The following is a 23,383-nucleotide window of genomic DNA, read 5'->3' on the forward strand; positions in this document are numbered from 1 at the left end:
AGTGTCCTTGGAAAACTAATAAAAGTAATAAAAAGAATACACACCTTAGAAGAGATAAGAACCCCCTACTGCTAGACATATTATGGTATAATCTCAAAAGCCTCAAAGTTCACCACACACACAAGAAAATTTAAAAACACTTGGCAGAATTATTCAAGTAGGAATAAAACCAGCAGAGGCTGCCTTGGACAACGTACTACATTGCTAAGATGCTTCCCTCATCCTACTTGAAGAACTTAATATATCTGAGGATCTTCTTACTATTCATACAGGTATGAATGACTTTTGGGCTAGATATGAAATCTGTTTGAAGGTTCTTTTAGTATTTTAAAAATAGTACCTCATTGTATTTTTGCATATGCTGTTGCAGGTGAGAATTGGAGGGTATGGTGGGGATTAAACCAAGAAGTGGTCTCTTTAGAGAGAAGCTATAAATATCAATTTAACAACTCCCTTCAAGACAAAACAAAAAAGAACTGGACACAGATTGACATAAAAAAAAAAGTAAACTGGTAGAAGCAAATCAGTATGTTGTTAATCAGTAAATGCAAATACAGTAATGTCCAATTAAAAGACTAAGCTCTGTAACAACATCTTTCTAGATAGGTCTCCTGAGGCAAGGGAAACAAAAGCAAAAATAAACTATTGGAACTTCATCAAAATAAAAAGCTTCTACACAGTAAAGGAAATAAAGACAACCTACTGACTGGTAGAAAATATTTGCAAATGATATATCCAATAAAGGGTTAGTATCCAAAAGAAAGTATACAATTCAACACCCCCCAAAAAAATCCAATTAAAAAATGGACAGGAGATATGTACAGACATTTCTGCAAAGCAGATATACACACGAAAAGATGCTCATCATTCATCATCAGAGAAATGCAAATCAAAACTACAATGAGATATCACCTCACATCTGTCAGAATGGCTAAATAAAAAAACACAAGAAACAAATGTTGGTGAGATGTGGAGATAAAGGAATCCACATGCACTGTTGGTGAGAATGCAAGCTGGTACAGGCACTATGGAAGATGGTATGGAGGTTCCTCAAAAAGTTAAAAATGGGGTGCTTGGATGACTCAGTTTATTAATCATCCAACTCTTGATTTTGCCTCAGGTCAAGATCTCAGGATCATGGGATCAAGCCCCACCTCAGTTACCACACTGGGTGTGGAGCTTGCTTAAGAGTCTATCTCCCAAAAATAAATAAATAAAAATAAACAAATAAATAAAATTAAAAAAAAGATTCTCCCTCTCCCCCTACTCCTCATACTCTATTTCTGTCTCTAAGAGAAAAAAAAAAAAATAGAACTGCCCTATGATCCAACAATTGCACTACTGAATCATGAAAAAGAAATTTTGAACAGACCAATTACTCGTAAGGAGATTAAATCAGTAATCAGAAACCTAATAAATACACATCCAGGACTTGATGGCCTCATTGGTAAATTCTACCACATATTTTTAAAAAATTAATACCAATCTGGGGCATTTGGGTGGCTCAGTCAGTTAAATCTACCTTCAGCTCAGGTCGTGACCTCAGGGTCCTGGGACCAAGCCCCACTCCCTGCTCAGTGGGGAATCTTTTCTCTCTCTCTCTCCCCCTTCCTCTGTTCATGCTCTCTCAAATAAATAAAATCTTTAAAAAAGAAAAAAAAAATACCAGTCCTTCTCACACTCTTTGAAAAATAAAAGAAAAATGAAATACTTCCAAACTCATTTTTACAAGACAAGCATTACCCTGATACCAAAACCAGACAAGAACAAGAAAACTACAGGCCAATATCACTAGTGAGTGGAGATTAAAAAAAAAAAAAAATCCTCAGTAAGATATTACCAAACTGAATTCAAGAGCACATTAAAAGGATCATACACCATGATCAACTGGGATTTACTCTAGAGATAAAATGAACAAGAAAATGAGAAATGAATAAAAGTCATAATCATCTCAGATGCAGACAAAGCATTTAAGAAAATTCAACACCCATTTATGATAAAAACTCGATAAAGTGGGTATAGGGTAGATATACTTCAGCATAATAAAAGTCAAATATGAGAAACTCACAGTTAACATCCTCAACAGTGAAGAGCTGAAAACTTTCCCTCTATGACCAGGAACAAGACATGGATGGCTAGTCTCATTTATATTAGACATAGCATTGGATGTACTTGGCAGAACAGTTAGGCATACAAGTTGGAAAGGAATAAGTAAAACTATCACTATTTATAGGTGACTTAATATTAAACATAGAAAAACCTGAAGATTTCACCAAAAAGCTGTTAGAGTAAATAAATTTAGTAAAGTTGCAGGATATAAAATCAATATAAAAATCAGCTGTGTTTCTATACACTTATAAGGAGCTATCAGGAAGAGAAATAAGAAAACAATCCCATTTAAAATTGCATTAAAAAATACCTAGAAGTTAAAACTAAAAACAAAATCTAGAAGTAAATTTAACCAAAAAGATGAAAGACCTGTACACTGAAAACTATAGGATAGTGATTAAATCAACAACAACAACAAAAAAAAACAAAACCCTGAAGATGACACAAATAAATGGAAAGAGGGCAGCCCCGGTGGCTTAGCGGTTTAGTGTGGCCTTCAGACCGGGGGGTGATCCTGGAGACCCGGAATTGAGTCCCACGTCGGACTTCCTGCATGGAGCCTGCTTCTCCCTCTGCCTGTGTCTCTGCCTCTCTCTCTCTGTCTCTGTGTCTCTCATGGATAAATAAATAAAATCTTTAAAAAAATAAAATAAATGGAAAGATACTCTGTGTTCATGGATTGAAAGAATGAATAATTTACAATGTCCATAATACCCAAAGCAATCTACAGATTCAATTCAATCACTATCAAAATTCCAGTGGCATTTTTCACAGAAACAGAACAAACCATCTTAAAATATGCATGAATAATTGGAAATATGCAATACAAGATATATTTTAATTATATCTTACCAAAATAAAAGTAGATGCTATTGTGCCTACTCTCCCCCATTTACAAAGCAAATTAGACAAGAGACAAAATTTATAGTGGCTTGAGGGATTTGTTTCTGACAAATCTGTATTCACTGCTACTGCACATTTGGTGTACCTGGTGCTTCCAGATTGATCTTTTATTAAAATAAAATTTTCAGGGGGATCTCTGGGTGGCTCAGTGGTTTAGCGCCTGCCTTTAGCCCAGGGCGTGATCCTGGAGTCCCGGGATCGAGTTCCGCGTCGGGCTCCTGGCATGGAGCCTGCTTCTCCCTCTGCCTGTGTCTCTGCCTCTCTCTCTCTCTCTCTCTCCATCTATCATAAATAAATAAATCTTTAAAAAAATAAATTTTTCAGAAGCATGAAAAAAAATTTGCATCAAACTACAAGAGATCCTAAATAGCCAAAACAATCTTGAGAAAGAAGAACAATGCTACTGATGTGTGTTTCCTGATTTCAAACTATAATACAAAGCTATTAGTAACCAAACAGTATGATATTGGTATAAAAACAGAAATACGGATCAATGGAACTGAAGAGAGACCAGAAATAAACCCATTTAATTTACAACAAAGGAGTCAAGGATATAAAATGGTCAAAAGACATTTTCTTCAGTAAATGGTGTAGGGAAAACTGGATAGCCACATATAAAGAATGAAATTGAGCTCCTCCATTACTAAAATCAACTCAAATGGATTAAAGACTAAATGTGAAACCTGAAACGATAAAACTCCTAAAAGAAAACATAGTAGATAAGCTCATTGACATTAGTCGGAGCAATGATATTTTGGGTTTGACACTAAAAGTAAGAGCAACAAAAGCAAAAATAAGTAAGTGGGATTATATTAAATTAAGAAGCTTCTCCAGGGACGCCTCGTGGCTCAGTGGTTGAGCATCTGTTTGCCTTTGGTTCAGGGCAAACAAATCCCAGGGTCCTGGGTTCAAGTCCCACATCAGGTTCCCTGGAGGAAGCCTCTTCTCCCTCTGCCTGTGTCTCTGCCTGCCTCTCTGTGTCTCTCATGAATAAATACATAAAATCTTAAAAAAAAAAAAGCTTCTCCACATCATAGACATCATCAAAATGAAAAAATGAACGAAAACTTATGGAGTAGGATGAACATTTTTGCAAATCACTTACCAATAAAGGGTTAATATATAAAAGTATTCAAAACTCATACAATTCAATTTAAAAAAAAACAATTTGATTTAAAAATGTGCAGATTATGAATAGGCATTTATTCCAAAGATGACATACAAATAGCCAACTGGCATGTAAAAAGATGTTCAACATCAATAATCTTCAGGGAAATGCAAATTAAAGCCATGAAGAGATATTATATCACCTATTAGAATGACTATCATTTTTTTTAAAAAGGTAAGTATTGGTGAGGGTGGAGAACCGGGAACCATTGTGCATCATTGGTGGGAATGTACATTGGTGTAGCTATTAAGAGAAACAATATGGAGGTTCCTCAAAAAATTTAAAAAAACTAACAAAATCCAGCAATCCCATTTCCTGGTATATATCCAGAGGAAATGAAACATAATATTAAAAAGATAGATGCATCCCCATGTACATTGCAACATTATGCACAGTAGCCAAGGTGGAAACAATCTAAGTGTCCATCAGTGTATGAATGGATAGAGTAGGCATGATACACACACACACACACACACACACACACACACACACACACACAGTGGAATATTACTCAACCATGAGAAAAAGGAAATCCTGCCATTTGCTAACAACATGGATAGACCTTGAGGACATTATGCTAAGTGAAATAAGCCCAACAGTGGAAGATTAATACTGCATGGTATCACTGGTATGTGGAATCCTAAAAGAAAAAAAGTTAAACTCATAGAAGCAGAATAGAAAAGTGTTCCCCAGGTAGAAGAAATAAGGAGAATTTGGGTTACAAACTTTCAACTATAGAATGAATAAAGTCTGACCATCTAATGAACAATATGGTGGCTATAGTTGACAGCACTATTGTATTGAAATTTGGTAAGAGAGAACATCTGTCTTCAGCCAGGGCATGATCCCAGGGTCCGGGATCGAGTCCCACATCAGGGTCCTTGCAGGGAGCCTGCTTCTCCCTTTGCCTGTGTCTCTGCCTCTCTCTGTATGTCTTCCATGAATAAATAAATAAAATCTTTAAAAAAAATAGGTGAGGTATCAGATGTGTCAACTAGATGTGGGGAATACTTTTACAATGTATACATATTACAAATCAAAATGTACACTATCATAGTCTTTTAAGTCAATTATATCTCCATAAGGCCATTATAAAGAAAAGAGGATAAACTTAAATAACTTGGGATAAGATTAAATAGATCAGCTATCCCAAGAGATGAGTGAGAGAGAGTTAAACAATATAAAATTTATTTTTGTAGTGGTATATGGAGATAAATGGATTTAACAACAACAACAAAAAATCCTTGAAAAAAAAACTATAGGTACAAGGTCAATGTAGAGGTTAAATTGTCATCAACTCTTAACACTTCTTGCATCCACATCTGTCTCTGGCCTCATCATCAGGATAGTATACATCAACACTCCTAGACTTTGGGTGGCTATGTGACCTGCTTTGATCAATGTAATGTGAGTAAAAGTGATACTCTGCAATTCTGACCTTCAGTCTTAAGGCCTCAGTTGTTTGTATTTGCTTTCTTTCCCTATGCTGTCACCATGTGATGTTCCACTGAGTAGCTGCTGTCCCAGTAGCCTATGCCTTAGAGCCACACATGTGAAATAGAGCTATCCCCAGCTGACCTACAGAACTGTAGTGAGAGGCAGGTCTCCCTCAGCCTAAAGCAGAGGGCTCGTAGAAGAAATAAATGCTTATTGCTGTATAGCACTTAGAGTTTGTGGTTGTTTGCTATGGAGTAAGAGCTTACTGATACAGATAACAAGAAAACAGCCATTTCATTTAACACTTATAGATACTAGGTATAATAAAAATGGAATTTCTGAACTTCCCATTAATTTGATCCCTGAAATATAATATAGTTTGCACATACTTGGGAAGAAGTCAACTAATATTTGGGTTGCCACTAAAGGATTGCACAATGTATGAGATGTGCTATTACTTCCTTTATTATAATAAAATAATGTAGAAAGTATATGCCAAGGAATACTAACAGCAAAAAATTGAGATTGACAAATGTTCATTTTAGTCCAAATATAATTCAAAACAAAGGACCAAAGAAAGATACCTTAAATGAATGAAATCTATAAGAGAAATATAACTATCATTAACTTTATACCTACAATATATCTTATGTGTGTGTGTGTGTGTGAGAGAGAGAGAGAGAGGAAAATTGAGGCAATATTCTCTAACATATCTAAGGGAAGAATTCTAAGATTATCACCACAGATGCTGAGAAAATCTTGGGCAAACTTCAGTAATCATCATAATTTTTTAAAATACTCAAATAGGAATTGATAGAAAAAGCCTAAACATGATGAAATATGAGAGCAGGGGAAGATGGTAGGCTAGGAAGATCTTGAATTCATCTCCCACAGAAACACCAAGGCAACAACTATATGTAACACAACTCACTTGAAAAACAACCTGTTGATTGGAAGAAGAGATCTTTCAGTGCTAGAGAGATAAAGAGAAGGCCACACAGAAGGATAGGAAAGGCAGAGACAGAAACCAAATTCCTAGAGCAATGACCCACAAATGGGAGGGGTATCACAGGAATGGAGGAGTGAGGGGATCAAATCCTATGCTGGGCATCCCCAGCCCTGGGGACCTTCATGGGGAAGACAAAGCACTGTAACATCTGGATTTGAAAAATCGGTGAGACTTGGCTCTGGGAGAGGTGTAGGGCTATAGGAAACGGAGTCTCCACTCTAAAAGGGCCAGGGCACTATAACACTCAGCATGAGACACAGCATAGAAGCATCACTTTAAAAAGTGCTTGGGGTATACATGAAAATTTATTGACTAATTTTAGGATGTGTACCTAAGAGGCAGGGACCTGCAGGAGCTTTCTCCAGAAATGGAAAGGCTGGTGGGCACCATTTTTTTTTCTTGCCTTCCTTCAGCCTAGTGGGATGGAAGAATGTGAGAGCCAATTCTGACACTGTCCCTCTACCTTGATGCACTGCTTGCCCTTCCTGGTGTTCTCGCTGCAGACCCTACCTACCTAACCCATCTATACTGGGTTTGCAGGTAACCCTCTATCCAAGTCTCATCCCACCACATCCAGTGGGCAGCCTCAGGAATGGCATTTGCCCAAAAAAGAACTGCTGTCCTGGGAGTAGGGCACTAGGTTCACCCACCAGTGTCCTGGCAGTAGCTACAGCAGAGTCTCTAACTTAGGTGTGTAACGAGCTATCCCACCTATCAGCATGCCAGAAGTTCTCATGGTCCAGCCAAAATAAAAGATTGCACAAGCTTACACAGGGATGTCCTTGGAGCACCTGGTTTTGATAACAAGCAATTTACACCTGATAAAGAGTTCAAAGTAATGGTCATAAAGATACTCACTAGAGTTTTAAAAAGAATCAATGAACCCAATGAAAACATCAAAAAAAAAGACATAGAAAACATAAAAAAGAGTAACTTGGAACTGAAGAATAATGTAAATGAAAAAATATATACCCTATGGAATCAGCAGATCAGAGGATGCAAGAGAATAAATTAGCAGTCTGGAAGACAGAGTAGTGAAAAGCAACCAAGCTGAACAACAAAAACTTTAAATGAGACTAGGTTAAGAGAACTCTTGGAATGCCTGAGTGGCTCAGTGGTTGAGCGTCTGCCTTCAGCTCAGGGCATGATCCTGGGGTCTTGGGGTTGAGTCCCACATCGGGCTCCCTGCAGCCTGCTTGTCCCTCTGCCTATGTCTCTGCCGCTCTCTGTCTTATGAATAAATAAATAAGTAAAATCTTAGAGAGAGACCTGTTGATAACATTGAGTGTACTAACATTCACATTATAAACATTCCAAAGGAAGAAGATAGAAAGGGGCAGAAAATTCAGTAATAGCTGAAAATCTCCTTAACCTACCTGGAGAGGGAAACAAACATCTAGGTTCAGGAAGCAAGGAGAGCTCCAAACAAGATCTATCCAAGGATGTCCAGACCAAGGAACATAATAAATAAAATGGCAAAAAGTACAGATAAAAGCATAATCTCAAAAGAGAAAAGTAAACCCCATTAGGCTATCAGGTAGTTTTTCAGCAGAAAATTTTGCAGGCCAGAAGAGAGTGGTAGAGCATACCTAGCACCTAAAGGACAAAACCTACAAGCAAGAATACTTTACCTGGCAAGATTATCATTAAGAATTGGAGAAATAAAGTTTCCAAGACAAAAATTAAAGGTGTTCATCACCACTGAAATTGCCTTAGAAGAAAAGTGAAAGGGACTTCTTCAAGTGAAAAAGAAAAGGTCACAACTAGAAGAAAATTATGAAAGGAAAAAATGTCCCTGGTAAAAGCAAATGTACAATAAAAATAGGAGATGTCACTTATAAAGCTGGTATGGAGGTTAAAACACATAAGTAGTAAAATCAATTATACTAACAAAAGCAAGTTAAAGATATATAAAATAAAATGATGTAAAATACAATATCTTCTATGTAAAGCATAGAGAAGAAAAAAATGTAATGTTTTTAGTATGTGTGACCATGAACTTAATATAGAGTGCTATATTCATAGAATGTTATAGCTGAACCTCTTGGTAGACACAAACTAAAGATCTATAATAGATACACAAAAATAAAAGGAAAGGAATTGAGTATGACACTAAAGAAAGTCGTCAAATTCCAATGGAAGAAAGCAAGAGAAAAAGAAAGGAACATAACTACAATAATAACCAGAAAACAACCGGAAAAAATGCAAGTACATCCATATCAATAATCACTTTAAATATAAATAAACCAAATGCTTCAATCAGAAGATACAGGGTGACTGAGTAGATTAAAAAAAAAAAAAGACCCATCTATATCTGCCTATAAGAGACTCATTTCAGAATAAAGTCTAAAGACTTAAAGTGAAGGGATGAAAACTGGTATTCCATACAAATGAAGTGAAAAGGCTGGGGTAGCAATACTTATATCAGACAAAATACATTTTAAACAAAGAGACAAAGAGGGCATTGTATAATGATAAAGGGGTCAATCCAACAAAAGAATATAAGAATTATCAATAACTATTCATCCAGTTTAGGAGTAGCTAAATATACAAAGCGATTATTTATAGACATAAAGGGAGAAATTGACAATAAGACAATAAGGTAGGGAATTTTAATATACCACTTACATCATTAACAAATCATACAGACGAAAATCAGGAAACCGTGGCTTTGAGTGACATATTAAACCAAATATATACAGAAGAGTCCATTCAAAAACCACAGAATACATATACTTTTAAAGTGCACATGGAACAAATTCTCCAGGACAAATCACATGTTAGATCACGAAACTAATCTTGATAAATTTTAGAAGACTGAAGTCATATCAAACATCTTTTTCAGTGACAACAGTATGAAACCAAAAATCAATTACAAGAAGAAAAATTGGAAAAACACAAACCCAGAAGCTAAAAAAAACACATGCTACTAAACAACCAATGGGTCAACAACAATAAAAAAGAAAGAAAAATCAAAAGGTACCTGGAGACAAATGAAAATGGAAACATGGGTCAAAATATTTGAGACAAAGCAAAAGCAGTTTTAAGAGGAAAGTTTATAGTGATAGAGGTCTACCTTAAGAAAAAAGAACAACTTCAAACTAACTTTACACCTAAAGAAATTTTAAAAGGAAGAACAAAGCCAAAGAAGAAAAGGAAGGAAGAAAAGAAGGAGGAACAAGGAAGGAGGGGGAGGAGGAAGAAGAAAAAGAGGAGGAGGAGGAAGAAAGAAAAGAAGAATGAAAGAAAGAAAGAAAGAGGAAGGAAGGAAGGAAGGAAGAAAGGAAGGAAGGAAGGAAGGAAGGAAGGAAGGAAGGAAGGAAGGAAGGAAGGAAGGAAGGAAGGAAGAAAGAAAGAAAGGAGAAAAGAGAAAAGGAAGAGCAGCCACTAATGCCACTGCCCAAACATAGAAGAAAGGAAATAAAAATTAGTGTGGAAGTAAATGAAAAGAGACTAAAAATAAAAACTAAGAGCTAGTTCTTTGAAAAGATAAAGATGATTAACTTTTAGCAAATGCGTCAAGAGAAAAATAAATAAAATAAGAAATGGTGGGCTCTCTGCTCCTCCCCGTTGGACAGACAGCCGCATCTTCTGGTGCAGTGCCAGCCGCGTCCCTGAGACACGATGGTGAAGGTCGGAGTGTACGGATTTGGCCGTATTGGGCACCTGGTCACCAGGGCTGCTTTTAACTCTGGCAAAGTGGATATTGTTGCCATCAATGGCCCCTTCATTGATCTCAACTACATGGTATACATGTTCCAGTACGATTCTACCCACCGCAAATTCCACAGCACGGTCAAAGCTGAGAACGGGAAACTTGTCATCAACAGAAAGTCCATCTCCATCTTCCAGGAGTGAGATCCCGCCAACATCAACTGGGGTGATGCTGGTGCTGAGTACTTGTGGAGTCCACTGGGGTCTTCACCACCATGGACAAGGCTGGGCTCACTTGAAGGGCGGGGCCAAGAGGGTCATCATCTCTGCTCCTTCTGCTGATGCCCCCATATTTGTGATGGGCGTGAACCACGAGAAGTATAACAACTCCCTCAAGATTGTCAGCAATGCCTCCTGCACCACCAACTGCTTGGCTCCTCTAGCCAAAGTCATCTATGACCACTTCGGCATCGTGGAGGGCCTTATGACCACAATCCATGCCATCACTGCCACCCAGAAGACCGTGGATGGCCCCTCTGGGAAGCTGTGGCATGGCAGCTGAGGGGCTGCCCAGAACATCATCCCTGCTTCCACTGGCACCGCCAAGGCTGTGGGCAAGGTCATTCCTGAGCTGAGGAAGCTCACTGGCATGGCCTTCCATGTCCCCAACCCCAACGTGTCAGTTGTGGATCTGACTTGCCGCCTGGAGAAAGCTGCCAAATATGACGACATCAAGAAGGTAGTGAAGCAGGCCTCGGAGGGCCCCCTCAAGGGCATCCTGGGCTACACTGAGGACCAGGTTGTCTCTTGTGACTTCAACAGTGACACCTTTGATGCCGGGGCTGGCGTTGCCCTTAATGACCACTTCACCAAGCTCATTTCCTGGTATGACAATGAATTCAGCTACAGCAACCGGGTGGTGGACCTCATGGTCTACATGGCCTCCAAGAGTAAGAGCCTCCTGGACCACCAGCCCCAGCAAGAACAAGAGGAAGAGAGAGGCCCTCAGCTGCTGGGGAATCCGTGCCCCAACTTAATCCCCCAACACACTGAGAATCTCCTGACCTCCAATTTACATCCCAGACCCCGAGGAAGGGGAGGGGCTTGGAGAGCCCTATCTTGTAATGTACCATCAATAAAGTATACTGTACCCAGCCAAAAAACAAAAAACAAAAAACAAAAAAACAAAAAGACCCCACCAAAAATCTACTAGCTTAATAAATAAATTCAGTGAAGTTGCATAGAATACAAAATATATACCACTTCTATACACTGTTAACAAAGTGGCAGAAAAAGAAATTAAGAAAACATTTCCCTTTACAACTGTACCAAAAAATAATATCTAGGAATAAACTTAACCAATGAGGTAAAAAAAACCTGTACTCTGAAAACTATAAAACACTGATGAAAGAAATGTAAGGTGACACGAACAAATGGAAAGATATTCTGTGTTCATTGATTGGAAGAATTAATATTGTTAAAATGTCCATAGTACCCAAAGCAATCTACAGATTCAAATCCCCATCAAAATACCAATAGCATTTTTCACAGAACTAGAAAAAAATAATACTAAAGTTTGTATGGAACCATAAAGACCCAAAAATCCAAAGTAATCTGTAGAAAACTAAGCTGCGGGTGTCATAATTCCTGATTTCAAGATATACTACAAAGTTGTAATAATAATAAAAGTATGGTAGTGGCACAAAAATAGACACATAGATCAATGGAATAGGATAAAAAGCCCAGAAATAAGTTCACACTTATATGGCTAATTAATCTATGAGAAAGGGGTCAACTTATAGTTGAATGGATAAACAAGATGTGGTATTTATACACAATGGAATATACTGAGCTATAAAAAAAGAATGAAATCTTGCCATTTATGACAACATGGACGGACCTGGAAGGTATTTTGCTAAGTGAAATAAGTCAGAGAAAGAGAGCCTAGGATTTCACTTATATATGGAATCTAAAGAAATCAAACAAACAAAAGAAACAGACTCATAAATAAAGAGAACAACGTGGTGCTTGCCAGAAGGGAGAGAGATGGGGGCATTGGAGAACTAGGTAAAAGGGATTAAGAGGGACAAACTTCAGTTAAAAAATAACAAAGTTACAAGGATGTAAAGTACAGCATAGGGAATAAACTCAGTAAGATTGTAATAACTTTGTATGATGATATGGCAAATACATTTGTGGTATTTTGTAATGTATATAATTTTCAAATCACTATATTGTACACCTAAAGCTAATATTACATGTCAACTACACTTCAATTGTGTGTGTGTGTGTGTGTGTGTGTGTACACCCTCATTCCTACAGCCAGTGTATTTAAAATGAGAAAACACTAAAGCCATTTCTATTAAGGTCAATAACAAAGAAAAAATACCTGTTACATTCTCTACTATTTAATATTACCCTGGAGGTTTTAGCCAATGCAAATAGAAAGACAAAACAATTAGACATTCTTATGTCTAACTGGAAAAGATGATGTAAAACTATCTATGTTTGTAGATAATATGACAGTATACCTAGAAAACCCTAGAGAATTGATGATAAAACAAACTCAAGCAATAAAAAGACCCCTCAGAGTATCAGGATGTAAAATTAAGTACATAAAAATCAAGTGTTCATATATACCAACTATAACTTATTAGAATACAGGAAAGGAAAAGAGCATATCTAAAATAGCAACAAAGGAAGATAAAATACTCAAGAATAAAATCAACATGGGAAGAACTAAGATGGTTACATAGTAGGAGGACCCAAGACTTGCCTTGTCTCTTAAACACAGCTAGATAAATATCAAACTATTCTGACTACTCAAGAAATCAATCAGAGGATTGAAAGGGCAAAAGGTACAACTAAAGGGAGAGAAGAAGCCACTTTGAGGAAGATAGGAACTGTGGAGATATGGTATGGAGGAGAAATGGGTCATGGGTACTACAGAGGGGAGGGAGCCCTGGTCGTGGAGAAAGGCGAGAGTGGAGCTCACAGGTATATGCACAAGAACACTTCCCCAAAGATATTGATGAGGGAAAATAAGACCGAGTGAATTTCATGAGTTTTTGCAATTAGTGGGTCTCTAAGATTAGAGTTTTAGAGGCTCCTGGGGTTGGCTGGTAGATCCCTGAGAGCACTGCTCTACTCCTAGAGAGGACACAGGGAAACAACCGTGGGGCAGACTGCACTATCTGAGGATCACTTAAGGAATCCAGGGAGAGACTGTTTGTACTTTTTGGAGCGCATCTGTGAGAAGTGGCATTGTCTCTCTGGGGACAAAAGAACCAGCAGACACCATTTCCTTTCTGTGCCCCTCAGCATTTGTGCAGAGACACCTGCTGAGGGCAGCTAAGCAGGATACTGGTTGTTTAGCTGCTTGCTCCAAATCCCACACCCCTGCACTCTGGTGTGACAGACCTCTAGGGCCAAACCTGCATTAGTCCCAATGCAGTGAAACCCTTTCCCAGAGGATCAGTGCAGGTCCCAACCAGGCCCCTGAAATTTGGAATTTTAAAAATCAGCAGGTCTGGCTAGGGTAGAGCCCAAGGTACATTGAGCTGCTGCAGGCAGGCAAGGGACTCAGAGACAGGCAGTGTGAAATTAGCGATCTAAAAAAATGCCTGTTCTGCATGAGGGTAAAATTTTTGCTCCTCTGAAAGTGCTTCCCTTAGGGCAGCAGGCATGGGCTCCCTTCTCCAGGGACAAAGGAGTAGGCTAGTACCATTTCCCTCGCCTGCTCCTCAGCATAAACACAGAGCCACCTGAAGGAAACAGCACAGCACCTACACTGGCTGCCTAACATTTACACAAGGTCCCACACCCCTGCACTCTGCTGTTATTGCCCTTCTTGGTCAAGTTTGTCTCACAGCACAGTAGGCCTCTTTCCCAGAAGACCAACAAAAGCCATTGCCCACATCATGTCTCCTGACCAGAGAGTTCTACAAGACTTAAGTTCTTTAAAAGATTTATTTATTTGTTCATAAGAGACACACAAGAGAGGCAGAGACATAGCAGAGGGAAAAGCAGGGAGCCTGATGTGGGACTTGATCCAGGACCCCAGGATCATGCCCTAAGCCAAAGGCAAAAGCTCAACCACTGAGCTACCTAGGAATCCCTGCAAGACTTCAGTTCTAAAGGAAATAGTATTGCTAATAGTACCTTTAGCAAGCAGACGAGGGTACACTTAGTTAAAAATCACCACACTCTGGCCAATGTCCTAACACTCCCTACTGTAGGTAAGGAAAAACTCTGCAGAGAACTGACTTAAGGGATAGAGCAACCAAAATGGAGCACAGAGGGCACGCACCACAAACCAGAGACACTTCCTGAAGCACTGGGCCCTGAACATCATAGAAACTCTTCTTCATAAAGCTATTACTCTCAGGAGCAGGAAAAATAATGGGCTTTCCCAACACACAGGAAGACAGACACCTGGACAAAATATCAAGATGGAGGAATTTATCCCAAAAGAATGAACAAGAAAAGGTCATAACCAGGGATCTAATATAATCAAAACATATAAATAATATTCCTGACCCAGAATTTAAAACAGCAATCATAAGGGTACTAGCTGGGCCTGAGAAAAGCATGGATGACATCAGGGGCACCCTTATCACAAAGATAAGGGACAAAAAAAAAAAACCAATCAGGCTGAAATGAAAAATACAATAACCAAGATGTGAAACTCACTGGATGCAATGACCACAAGGATGGAAAAAGCAAAAGAATGTATAAGTGATATAGAAGAGAGAATTATGGAAAATAATGAAGCTGAACAAAAGAGAAAAAAATTTAAATCACCAAAGTAGACTTAGGTAACTTAGTGACTTCATCAAATGTAATACCATATGTATAATAGGAGTCCCAGAAGAAGAGAGAGAAAAGGAGGCAGAATGTTTGAGGAACTTATAACTAAGAACTTTCCTCATCTGGGGAAGAAAACAGACATCCAAATATAGAAGCAACAGAGATCTCCCATCAAAATCAACAAAAGCAAATGAACACCAAGACATATTGTAGTTAAATTTGCAAAATATAGAGATGAAAAAAATCCTAAAAGCAGCAAGACAAAGGAAGTAGCTAAATTTTAAGGGAAGATCCAAGGAGTTAGCAGCAGATCTCTCCACAGAAACTTGGCAAGACAGAGAGAGTGGCATGATATACTCAAAATACTGGATGGGAAAAATGTTCAGCCAATAATATTCTATCCAGCAAGGCTATCATTCAGAATAGAAAGAAAGAGAAAGAGTTTCCCAGAAAAACAAAAACCAAAGGAGTATGTGATCACTAAGACAACTTTGCAAAAAATATTAAAGGGGACCCTTTGAGTCAGAAGGGAAGACCAAAAGAGATGAAGGCTAGAAAGGAATGAGAAAATCTCCAGAAAATGACAAAAGAAGTAATAGAATGGCACTACATATCTGTTTATAAATTACTCTGAAGGCACCTGAGTGGCTCAGTAATTTAACTGTCTAACTCTTGATCTCAGCTCAGATCTTGATATCAGGTCATGAGTTCAAGCCCCACGTTGGGCTCCAAGCTGGGCATGAAGTGTACCTAACAAACAAAAGATATTTTTTTAATTTAAAAAATTATTCTGAATGTAAATGGAATAAATGCTCCAATCAAAAGACATAGTGTCAGAATAGATTTAAAAAAAGAACACCCATCTATATGCCACCTACAAGAGATTCATTTTAGACCTAAAGATACCTGCAGATTGAAATCAAGGGGATGGAGAAACATATATCATGCAAATGGATGTCAAAAGATAGATGGAGTAGCCATACTTATATCAGACAAACTAGATTTTATTTTTTTATTTATATTCTTTTTATTTGTTTTTTGACAGTTCTTTTTTTTATTTTTACTAAATCAAAGTTTTGATTGTATTAAATTTTATTAACACACAAATATATCAATATGTTGACAAAATATTTGCAAGAACAATAAATATGTGATGCTAAAAAAACTAAAATCAAATGATTAGGGGGACTTTTGTTTTCCAGTTCAATATGTAAGGATCTTGGAAGCAGAAAAACTAGATTTTAAACTAACTTATTATAAAGACTATAATAAGAGATGAAGAAGGACACTATATTATAATAAAGGGATCTATTTAACAAGAAGATCTCAAACTTGTAAACATTTGTGCCCCAATTTTGGGGCACCCAAATATATAAAACAATTAATAACTAACACAAAGGAACTTATTGATAATACTACAATAATAGTAGGGGACTTTAATACCCCATTTACAACAATGGACAGATTAAACAGAAAATCAGCAAGGCAACAGTGGCTTTAAATGACACACTGGACCAGATGGACTTAACAGATATATACAGCACATTTTATCCTAAATGCATTCTTTTCAAGTGCACATGAGACACTTGAGTAGATCACATATGGGGTCACAAATCAGACCTTAACCAGTACAAAAGGATTGAGATCATACCATGCATATTTTGACCACAATGTTATGAAACTTGAAGTCAACCACATGAAAAACTTTGGAAAGACCACAAATACATGGAGGTTAAAGAACATGTTACTAAAAACCGAATGGGCCAACCAAGAAATTAAAAAAGGAAAAAATACATAGAAATGAATTAAAATGAAAACATGAACATCCAAAACCTTTAGGATGTAGCAAAAGGGATCATAAGAGGAAAGTATATAGCAATACATGCCTACCTAAAGGAGCAAGAAATATCTCGAATAAATGACCTAAGTTACATATAAAGGTGCTAGAAAAAGAACAACAAATGAAGCCAAAAGCTAGGAGAAGAAGGGGAAATAATAAAGATTAGAGCAGAAAGAAATGATATAGAAAGAAAGAAACACACACAAAAACCTATAGTAGAACATATCAATGAAACCAGGAGCTGGTTCTTTGAAAAAAATTAATAAAATTGATAAACTTCTAGCTAGACTTATCAAAAGGAAAGGGGAAAGGACTCAAGTAAATAAAATCACAAATGAGAGAGGAGAAATAACAACCAACACCACAAAAATACAAACAATTAGGGATCCCTGGGTGGCGCAGCGGTTCGGCGCCTGCCTTTGGCCCAGGGCGCGATCCTGGAGACCCGGGATCGAATCCCACGTCAGGCTCCCGGTGCATAGAGCCTGCTTCTCCCTCTGCCTGTATCTCTGCCTCTCTCTCTCTCTCTCTCTGATGACTATCATAAATAAATAAAAATTAAAAAAAATAAAAAAATAAAAAAAATACAAACACATAAGAATATTGTGAAAAATCATATGCCACCAAATCAGACAATCTAGAAGAAATGGATAAATTCCTAGAAAAATATAAACTACCAAAACTGAAACAGAAATAGAAAACTTGAACAGACCAACAACCAGCAAAGAAACTGAATCAGTCATCAAAAATCTCCCAACAAAATTCCGAGGCTAGATGAGTTCCCAGGGGAATTCCACCACACACATTTAAAGATGAACTAATACCTACTCTTCTCAAACTAAAAAATAGAAACAAAAAGAAAACTTCCAAACTCATTCTACGAGGCCAGCATTACCTTGATTTCAAAGTCAGACGAAGACTCCACTAAAAAAGAGAACTATAGGCTAATATCCCTGATAAACATGGATGCAAAAATTCTCAACAAAATCCTAGCAAATTGAATCTAACAGTACTTTAGAAGAATCATTCACCACAATCAACTGGAATTTATTCCTGGGCTGCCAGTGTGGTTCAATATTTGCAAATCCATCAGTGTGATACACCACATTAAAAAAAGAAGGATAAGAGCCATCCGATCCTCTCAATAGAAGCAGAAAAAGCATTTGACAAGGTACAACATTCATTGATGATAAAAAAAAGCCTTAACAAAGGAGAAATAGAAGGAACATATCTCAACATCATAAAGGCCATATATGAAAAACCCACAGCTAATAACCTCAATGGGCAAAAACTGAGAGCTTTCCTCTATGTCTAGGAACAAGACAGGGATATCTTCTGTTACTACTGTTATTTAATATAGTACTAGAATTCCTAACCTCAGCAATCAAACAACAAGAAAGAGATAAAAGGCATCCAAATCAACAAAGAAGAAGTCAAACTTTCACTATTTGCAGATGACATGATACCCTATATAGAAAAACTAAGAGACCCCACAAAAAATTACTAGAATTGATACACAAATTCAGTAAATTCACAGGATACAAAAATTGATGTACATAAATCTGTTGCATTTCTATATACCAATAATGAAGCAGCAGAAAGAGAAATCAAGGAATTGATCTCCTTTACAACTAACTGCATAACAAAAACCATAAGATACTTGGAATAATCCTAGCCAAAGAAGTAAAAGTTCTGTACTCTGAAAAATGTAAGACACTCATAAAAGAAATTGAAAATGACACCAAAAAAATGGAAAAACAGGGATCCCTGGGTGGCGCAGCAGTTTGGCGCCTGCCTTTGGCCCGCGCGATCCTGGAGACCTGGGATCGAATCCCACGTCGGGCTCCCGGTGCATGGAGCCTGCTTCTCCCTCTGCCTGTGTCTCTGCCTCTCTCTCTCTCTCTCTGTATGACTATCATAAATAAATAAATAAATAAATAAATAAATAAATAAATAAATAAATTTTAAAAAATGGAAAAACATTTCATGGATTGGAAGAATAAATACTATTAAAATGTCTACACTACCTACCCAAAGCAACCTACACATTTTATGCAATTCCTATCAAAATATCAATAGCATTTTTCACAGAGCTAAAACAAACAATCCTAAAATTTGTATGGAACCACAAAAGACCCTGAATAGACAAAGGAATGTTGAAAAAGGAAACCAAACCTGGAGGCATCCCAATTCCCAGACCTCAAGCTATATTACAAAGCTGATCATCAAGACAGTATGGGACTGGCACAAAAACAGACACATAGATCAATGGAACAGAATAGAGAACCCAGAATTGGACCCACAACCATATAATCAACTAATCTTCCACAAAGCAGGAAAGAATATCCTATGGAAAAAAGGACAATCTCTTTAATAAATGGTGTTGGGAAAACTGAACAGCAACATGCAAAAGAATGAAACTGGACCACTTTCTCACATTTTAAAGAAAAATAAATTAAAAATAGGTGAAAGACCTAAATGTAAGATAGGAAACCATCCAAATCCTAGAGGATAACAGGCAGTAACCTCTTTGACATTAGCCATAACTTCTCCTAGATAGGTCTCTTGAGGCAAGGGAAACAAATGCAAAAAATAAACTATTGGGATTTCATCAAAATAAAAAGTTTCTGCAAGCAAAGGAAACAACATAAATAGACATTTTTCCAAAAAAAGACATATAGATGGCTAATAGACAGATTAAAAGATGCTGAACATCACTCATCATCAGGGGAACCCTATTACACTGTTGGTGGGAATGTAAACTGGTACACTCATTCTGAACAACAGTATGGACTTCCTCAAAAAGTTGAAATTAGAACTATCCTATGATCCAGCAATTGCACTGCTATGTATTTATCCAAAGGACACAAAGATACTGATTCAAAGGGATACATGGACCCCAAGGTTTATAACAGCACTAACAATAATAGCCAAATTATAGAAAGAGCCCAAATATCCATTGACTGATGAATGGATCAAGAGGATGTGGTGTATATATATCTTCAAGAGGATGTGGTATGTATGTGTGTGTATATATATGTATACACACACACACACACACACACACACACACACACACACTAGAATGCTAGCCATAAAAAACAATGAAATCTTGCCATTTGCAATTATGTGGATGGAGCTTGAAAGTATTAGTCTAAGTGAAATAAGTCAGAGAAAGAAATACCATATGATTTCACTTACATGTGGAATTTAAGAAACAAAACAGACAAACATGGGGAGGGGGAAAGAGGCAAACTAGAAAACAGACTCTTGACTAGAGAACAAAGTGAGGGTTACTGGAGGGGAGGTAGGTGGGGGTACAGGTTAAATGGGTGATAGACATTAAGGAGGGCACTTGTGATGAGCACTGGGTGTTATAAGTGATGAATCACTACATTCTACACCAGAAACTAATGTTACACTCTATGTTAACTAACTGGAATTTAAATAAAAACTTGGGGGAAAAAAAAGAATAAAATCAATACGAAATAAGAAAGCCTATATACAAGGAGAAGTGTAAAATAATCCTGCAAGACAGAAAAGTATATTTGAACCAATGAAAACACATTCCTTGTAATTGAATAGGACAAGTCAGTATTAAATGATACTAGTATTCCATAAATTAATATAGAAATTCAATGCAATCCAAGTAGGAATATGAACAAGTGTTTTTTTTCCCCTTGAGCTTTATAGTAAAGTTCATGATATTTAGTATTTAGTGAAGAAAAGCTGAAATGAGACTAAAACATGATAGTCTCTATAAGTGAAAGGATCATGTTACAGTATTTGACAGAGACTTGGAATAGAATGGAAACTCCAGAAACAAATGTAATGAAAATTAGTATATAATTGGAATTCTCAACTTACTGGAAATAGACTTTAAAATAAATAGTGTTGTGATTGGATAACCATTTGGAAAGAGATAAGATTGGAACCATACCTCATACCATACACAAAAATAAATGACAAATGAATCAGATCTACGTGTAAAAAAGGAAAATATATAAATGCTAGAAAAATATAGGAGAATTCTTCTACAAGCTGCGTTTTGATAAAGGCTTTGTAACTATAACTCAAAAATTAAAATACAGTACAAAACAGTTAATAAATTCAAATACTTAAAATAGAAAACCTCATAACAAAAAGCACCATAAGCAAACTCAAAAGACAAGTGATAAAGTAGCAGAAAAATATTTATAACTATCAATAGAGAACTGATGTTATTAATATACAAAAGAACTCTTAAATTGGGATAAAAATGATTTTAAAAATCAGAAAAATGGACAAAAAGATGAGCAGTCAATTCACCAAAATTTTATGAAAATGGTCCTAAAAGATATTTAACCTCACACATGATTAGTGAAACTCAAAACTACCCTTTAAAGCAATTTCTCAGTTATCAGATTGTCATTCAAAAGTCAGACAAACTTTTTTAGAGATATAAGTTAATAGGTATTCATTATATTGCTGGTTAGAATACAAATTCCCCTATAGGGGAATATTTAACAGAACTGCAATCTCACTTCTAGATATTTACCCTGAAGATACATTTCTAATAAGAAATACAAATACATAAGTTTATTTATTTTAGCATTATATTTAGTTGCAAAAATATTGAAGCTGCCTAAATACCCATACATATAATATTGGTTGAAAAACATGGCACAATCATGCATTAGAGTACTCTGTAAACCAAAAAAAGGGAGGGGGCAGATACGTATCTCTAGATCAATATGGAGTGGTTTCTGGCATATATTAAGTGAAAAAATGCAAAAATGTGTATGTATGATTTGCTACCTCTTATGTGAAAAAAGATAGAAGATACACATTTACTAACTTATTTTGCATTAAGAAATCCAGGGAAAAATAAACTTAAAATTGATTACATGAAATGGTTGAAAACGGCAAAGGAATTAGAGATAGTGACATTTCTCCAAGTATATCTTTTAATAGTGATTTTATTTTACCATGTTAATGTTTTATATATTCCAAAAAAAAATGGGATAGGAGAAAAAAATCCTCAAGTTCAGCACAGACAGAAACAAATTAATCTAAGTGTAATTAAAATAAGTTACAATCATTCTGAAGGAAGGAAATAATTATTTTAAGTAACTTTTGACAATAGTCCTTAGTCTAAAATTAAAATAAGTAAATTAATATTGAACTGTATTTGGTAGGCTTGTTTTTAATAGTGCTAAAAGTGCAGTGATTCCAAAACATCTTTGCATGTGTTGTAGAGTTGAACAAATAAGAAATATTTGATATTATTGGGAAGTAGGACTCCCAGACGGAGAATGAAATTACAAGTATGAATAGGGGGAAGGCAAGAAAGAATCCTGCAGCAGTGGACTGGAATTAGAGCTATCAAATACTCAACAATTTAAAATATATAATTTTTATACATTCTATATGAATATATATGATCTTAAATCATATATATAAGAAATTTAATCTTTTATATATTAGAAATGCAAACTTGCAATTTTTTTTTTCAGCTCTGTCTATTGAAAGGGCCTAGAAGTAATGATACTCAGGTAGCAAGGGACAAACATAAAGCTCAGTCCTTGGCTTCTAAATATCTTTTCCTAGTAAAAGGAACCAAGGCTTCTTGAAGAAATGGCAGATTCCAGGGATGGTGCAAGAAAATAGGAAATAAACAGCATTTTGCTAAAAGGACATAGAAGCCAACTTGAAACAGGTCACACAGGCCAAATCTGGGACAATATGAGCATCAACATATATAATGGTACTCACAGATATAAGGAACATATTGATGGTTGCCAGAGGTGGGGGATGCGGTAGGTAATATGAGTAGAGGGGGTCAAAAGGTACCAACTTCCAGTTGTAAAATAAGTAAGTCCTGGGGATATAATGTACAGCATGGTGACTATAGTTAATATTATGAATTTTATATTTGAATTTTATATTTGAAAGTTGATAAGGAAGTAAATCGTAAAAGTTCTCATTACCAGGCAGAGGGTGGTCCAAGACGGCAGCATAAAAATACTCTGAACTCACCTCCTCCCATGGACACACTGAATTTACACCTACATATAGATCGATTCTTCCTGAAGTAGAACTGAGGGCTAAATAGATTCTGCACAACAAATGATAGAGGAACCACACAGAGAGTGGTGGGAGAGACAGAGACAATAGTAATAATGGGAACCCCCCACCCTGATGCAGTGGCTTGCTGTAGGGAGGGATATCATTAAGGACCCACACACAAACTCATCCAGGCTGAGGTACAGTGAAAAAACAGTGGTTGAAAAGGTAACTGGCCTATAAATGAAGTAAATCTATTTACCAACCCTAGAGTGGTCACCAAACAAGCAGGGAACTGCTGTAACTCAGACTGAAGCACCATTATGTCCCCTTTTAACCGTAATAGTACAGGTGGAAATAAGGTCCAGTCACCCTAGCAAGCCTTCTAGGACCCCCCCAAGCATTCCCC

General features: G+C 36.8%; 1 pseudogene across 1 annotated transcript in view; it reads left to right on the top strand.

The window, feature by feature from the left end:
- Nucleotides 1-9,900: 9,900 nt before the first annotated feature.
- The window catches only part of LOC119877197, a 132,637-nt pseudogene continuing 119,154 nt past the window's right edge, over nt 9,901-23,383 (top strand). Inside the window, exon 1 of the transcript XR_005372821.1 lies at nt 9,901-11,252. The product of XR_005372821.1 is annotated as a glyceraldehyde-3-phosphate dehydrogenase-like (transcript). The remainder of the gene's footprint in view (nt 11,253-23,383) is intronic.

The sequence above is a fragment of the Canis lupus genome, chromosome 17 (genome assembly GCF_011100685.1).
Source record: "Canis lupus familiaris isolate Mischka breed German Shepherd chromosome 17, alternate assembly UU_Cfam_GSD_1.0, whole genome shotgun sequence".
NCBI classification, from domain to species: Eukaryota; Metazoa; Chordata; class Mammalia; order Carnivora; family Canidae; genus Canis; species Canis lupus.